This window comes from Rhipicephalus sanguineus, chromosome 8 (genome assembly GCF_013339695.2).
Source record: "Rhipicephalus sanguineus isolate Rsan-2018 chromosome 8, BIME_Rsan_1.4, whole genome shotgun sequence".
NCBI classification, from domain to species: Eukaryota; Metazoa; Arthropoda; class Arachnida; order Ixodida; family Ixodidae; genus Rhipicephalus; species Rhipicephalus sanguineus.
The window spans coordinates 155,945,362-155,951,341 of record NC_051183.1 but is presented as its reverse complement, the minus strand read 5'-3'; positions in this window follow the sequence as shown (position 1 = coordinate 155,951,341).

Here is a 5,980-nt window from a genome sequence, read left to right as displayed (position 1 = left end):
TGTTGAGCGACTGGGCCGAAAGTGGCGCAACAAAGGAGCTTGTGGGCAATATCTAGATATTGCCCACAAAGCAGCTTGTGGGCAATATCTGAGACCGCCACTGTGAAGGCAGGACGATGGGAGTATTCTGCGGCATCTACTAAGCAACCGGGGTCGAAGATACGACCTAGGTCTAGCGCTGCTATGAAGCGACCTAGCTCTGGCTATTTTCAACGGTCGTGATTATGGGCTGAAAGGGTATTTTTCGGTAATGGTGGGATGTAGAGACTGTCGCTAACGCACCCGGGGAGTGAATTCTGGAGGGGGGGGGGGGTGGGGGTGGTGCATCCTATGAGGTTTATTTTGAGGCGCTAGATAGACGGTGAAACTCGCTCGACTAGGTCAGTAAAGTGGAAGATTGGGCCAGTTTGTGATTCATGATCGAAGTATACTGCGCGGTGGAAAACACGGACAACAAGAAGACCTGTGTGCACCGCTTGGCCCCGTCTTCTTTGTTCCTTGTTTTCCAAGGTCAGTAAAGCTTTCGCTTTAAAACAATTCTTGGCGAAGCGAGATCCGAACTCACGTATCCCACGATCAGAACGCGCACTCACGATCTGAACCAATCGGCTATCCGGCATGCTATCAGAGTATAGCATAGCCTTGTAAAGTATAGTATAGCAAGGGGCTGGGAAAAGAAAGTGAGGGTGAGGGGGACAGATGTGAGGGTGAGGAGGAGGGAAAGGAGTAAGGGAGAACGAGTATAGAGATGAACTTTACAATGGCGGTAAATTGGGCTAGTTGGTGGTTCTGATCGTAAAATACGAGCAGCGCAAAAGACGACGGACGAGCTCGTTATCTCTGTGTTCGTCCGTCATCTTTTGCGCTGTTATTTTACGATCGAGTACAGAGAGAAACAAGAGGTAGAAAGATAGATAGGAAGAACTGGAAGAGAGAAAGAGATAGAAGGCGAGAGAACTGAGAGAGAGAACGATACGGAAAGAAGGTGAAAGCGAAAATATAGAAGAAGAAAGGGAATAAAGAGAGAAATGGATGGAAAGGACGGGAAGAAAGAGTGAAAAGATAGAGAGAGAAAGAAATAGAGAAAGAAAGAAGCTATACAAAAAGATAGAGAGGGCACGCATGTCCATGTATAGTATAGAATAGAAAGGGGCGGGAAAGAGAAAGATGAGAGGGTAAGCCAAGCCAGGTCCAGCTTGGTGCCCACCAGCCTTGCGCGACTTAGTGCAAGCTGTGCTAACTTTGTTTACATATAATTGCAGTAATTTCTTAGCTGCAATATTTTGAAGGTACATGACACAACAGAAATGAAACGTGTACACAAGGGTAGGAATTCGGCCTTGTTGGTAACACATGGTAAGAAATGCTTAGCGCGTAAGCAACACAAGGACATTCTTGACATGGCATACCAGTTTGCTCGTTTTGCCAGCTGTTGCTCGGTTGCCAGCTGTTGTATAATGCTGAGTTATATGCCTGCCTTTAGCTAGTGGTTGCTTAGCACTGTCTAATGTTGGCTAAGTACTTGCTTGTGCTGTTAATGTTGGCTAGTGATGCTCAACTGTTCTCTGGTTTTGTCCAGTGTGTGTCTATTTTCACCAGTGATGTCTAAGCGCTGGCTAGTGTAGGCTTACTGTCGGCTAGTAGTGGCAAGTGTGTGGTAATGTCGGCTTCTGCTTGCTATTACTGAGTAATGTCGGATAACTATCGCCTACTTGGTGACAAGTGCTGGCTAAAGTAAACTGATGCTGACTACCGTGTGCGTTATTTCGTACTTTGCGTTTTATTAATGCAGACAGCGCTTTTAACGTTAAGCAAGTGATGACTAAATAAATGTTGGTCAATCTTCTCTAACTGTCACCTTGCTCTGTCTAGTGTATGCTAATTCTGCTAGTGGTGGCAACCGTTGCCTAGCAGTGGCTAATGTTAGCTGCCGGTTAGTGTTGCGTAGGGCTTGCTGAGGCTGGCCAACTTGTTGGTTGGCTCCGGATAAGGTTGGCTAGCTGTCAGTGTTGCCTGGTGCGGGCTGATTTTTACTAGCACTGACTCGTGTTGTCAGACTGTCAGCTAGTGCTCGCTAATTTTAGTTACTCTTCGCTAATGTTTGTGAAATGTTGGCTGCTGCGTGTTAATTGTGGCTTATGGTGGCTAATTTTAGCTGACCACCGGCTGGTTTTTTGCATTATCTTGGCCCCAGTCGCGTATTGTTGGCTATCTGCTCTTACAACAATGTAATAAATATTACCTCTGCATAGGCGTGCGCACGGGGGGCAGGGAGAGGGCCGGCCGCCCTCCCCCTCCCTAGTCGCCTAAGATGGGGGGGGGGCGCATAATCTGCCCCATACAGGGCTCAGTCAGTACCTCGCTTCATCGTCATCAACCGTCTCATCAACAAAGTGCACAAAATGCCTTACAGGTGGTCCCTCGCTTCTCCGCAGAATTACGAATAATGCCGTGGTGGGTGCTTCGCAACTTCACAAAAATTATGTTTTGTGGGCGTAGTGGGTACATTGCTAGTGTATTTGCCCTATGAGTGTTTATAACGGGCTCTAGAAATGCCGCTCTTCCAGCTTTCGCTGTGACTGTGCTGCGGTTTCTGCGCAGGTCTGGCGTTATTTACAGCGAAAGCTGTTATGGGATCATTTCACCGGCCGTTTTTGGCGACCGTAGTTGTCCGCCCGCCGCGCCGCCGGTGTCCGTAACCAGTATCGCTCGAAATAGGATAAGAAAAAAAATTCCAGGATGGAACGAGGTTCGAACCTGGGCCCTCTGCGTGCGAGCCCAGTATTCAACCTCTGAGCCATGCCGCTGCTTGGAACTGCTTTGCAAAAAGGTCCTATACAGGCTTCGTGTCAGGAAGGAACCACATTAGCATATGCAATATAGCGTGGTAGAAGAGTAAAATAAGCACCAAGCGTCGCACAACGCGATTTCTGTAACCAGGCGCCACACAATGCTAATTGCGCAACGAGTAGGTTGTTGAATGCTTCCAACCCATTACAAAGGGCTTCGCCATAATTCTTCATCGTCATCAGGCACAGCATCAACAAAGGGCGCATAATGTCTTACATGCGTTTAGCAGGTACCACGGCTCTCCGTAGAATGACGAAAAATCGCACAGTGCCTGCTGCCCGACTTCTCAAAAATTACAGTGATTTATAGCGTAGCGGGTTCCTCGCAAGTGCACTTGTATTGGTTATCAAGGAAGCCCATAAGCGCATTATCCATTTCCTCGGGGTCTCAGTAAATTACAATGATTAGTAGCGTAGTCCGGTTCCGCGCAAGTCGCACCTTGTATGGTTGCCAAGGAAGCCCATAAGCGCATGATCCATTTCCTCGTGGTCTCAGTAAAATTACAATCATTTAGACGTAGTGGGTGCCTCGAAAGTGCACTTGTAATGGTTGCCAAGGAAGCCCATAAGCGCATGATCCATTTCTTTGGGGTCTCAGTAAAATTACAATGATTTATAGGGTAGTGGGTTCCTCGCAAGTGCACTTGTATTGGTTGCCAAGGAAGCCCATTAACGCATGATCGATTTCCTCGGAGTCTCAGTAAAGTTCTGGCCCCCCCCCCCCCGTCTCTCTCCCACGTCAACGTATGTTATACAGCATGACGGGAGAGGGAAATAGCGACCGGGCGTCACCCAATGCAGATACATAACTGGTGGGCCTTTTAAAGCTTCCAACCCATTACAAAAGGCTCAGCCATAATTCTTCATCGTCATCAGTCGTCGCGTCAACAAGAGAGAGAAATAGATGAAAAGGAAGAGGCAGGGAGGTTAACCTGGTGCGAGCGACCGGTTTGCTACCCTGCACAGGGGTGGGGATATAGGGGTCGGAAAGAGGCACCAGCAACAGGCCTTACAGACGTGTTGCTGGTGCCTCGCTTCTCCGCAGAATGACGAATAATGGCTTAGTAGGGTGCTTCCCAACTTCACAAAAATTGTGATTTATGGCGTAGTGGGTACCTTCCTAGTGTACTTCTATTGTAGCCCCAAGAGAGCTTATAACGGGAACGCCGCTCTTCCAGCTTTCGCTGTGACTGTGCTGCGGTTTCAGCGCAGGCCTGGCGTGTTTTATTTGGGAGGTCACGCATATTAAAAACAGCCCAGGTGAGTTTGTCGCAGCGCCCAGGAGCCTTTATTGACAACGTGCATGCTCCTGCTCCCCACGCTATCCCGCGAAGCATAGCGAAGCCGTCAAAAGAGACGCAGAGGGGAGGCAAAAAGAAAAAGATTTACAGACTGGGGTGCGTGGTTTGAAGTTAGAAAAGACACTTTTCTGTGAGGTAAATTGTTGTCGCACGCCATACTCGGAGAGACGGGGGGCTTTCAAGTTCAACGCTTTCGTTTTGTCCGTCTAGGTGGCGCTAGACGAAGATTTCCGTTGTTGTGATAGTAATAATGTAGATTTCGCGGTATTACTGCAGCATTTGTGTGTGATTCATGTGTATTATTTTATCGGCAGACCGTAACTAGTATATTTTAAGCTACTGATGCTCAGAATTCAGCGCTGTTTGAAGATTACACTGATTTGTTGACGTTTGCGGCATGATAAATTAATACCATGCACGAGCTTCGTGTCACACTTCTGCTTGCTTTATTGAAAAACGCTACGTTGAGGAAATTTGTCGGGGGCTTTAGTTTCTCTACGTGCAAAACCAGCCGCAGAACTTCAGTAGCCTTGCACGAAAACGGGCCAAGGTAGGTTACTATATTGAGAATATTTGCCAATTTAGATGAATATAATTTAAAAAGTAGCGGGTGTACATCGATGAAATTTACCATTCAGACGGAAAATCTTATTTCTACATAGGCCCCGAAAATAAACTTTCTTTAGTGGACAGTGTGCTGCGAAAATGACTAAATTTGGCTGTTTTGAAAAGCTAAGCAACAAAAAAAAAAATACAAGTCCGACATCAATTTGCTACGTTGGCGAAATAGGTAAATATGTCTTGAAACGAAAAATAGAAACAGCCCGAAGAAAACGACGACAAAAAAGAACACACACAACAGGACTAGCGCTGTATTGCCAACGGAATGTTTATTGAAAATTGCCCACTTATAGCTATGCCACTAGAAACGCCTTGTCACACAAGAAACGTTACAAAAATATAAATGATTACGAACACGCGTATTGCTATACCAACAGGTGTTTATCAAGAAAACATATCTAATGGGTAGTTAAACTAAGTGACGCTGCGCTGACACGCTTATCTCTAACTTTAATGATGAAATAAGTTTCCACGATTTCTCTTTCTTTTTTGGATTTTCCAAACGACACAAAACTAGTTTCCCCGAACTTGGGTGTGCATACGCATTTTTTGCAGTGGGAGGCTAGACGGCTGCCATAGACATTTTTGACATTGTTCTTATGTAGCCTGGCCCTATCATTAAAACATTGCCCAGTTTTTCAGCAGTCGAGCGCCGAAGGTATCGTTGAAGGTATCAGCGAGGCACTTTCGCGCGTATTTTCAAAATACGATTCGCGCATTGCTCACGTCTCGACCAGCAAGCTCCGGAACCAGCTCGTTCATGTGAAAGACAGACTGCCAAGTGAATCGTTTCGAGGTGTCGTGTACAAGATACCATGCGCTGATTGCCGTGAAGTGTATATGGCTAAACAGGAAAGCTTTCTCGACGCCTCAAAGAGCACCAACGTGACGTGACAAAAACAATCACATGACCAACGCCATCGCTGAGCATGCGCATACACATGATCATACCATTGATTGGGATAACGCCGCCATCGTCGCCAAGGAAAAGAACGTGTCATCACGCGGGCTTCTGGAATCACTAATCATTCAGTCGGCGCTACCTACAATGAACAGGACACGAGGAACTATGCCTGCCGTCTACGCATGCTCGTTGCGTCACGTTCTCCCTATATAATTGACAACGACTTCGAGTCCTGCTCAGTGAACAAGGAACTCGTATGCGGTTCCGAAACGCAGATCATCTTTCCGACTTGGTCAGTGACCGTG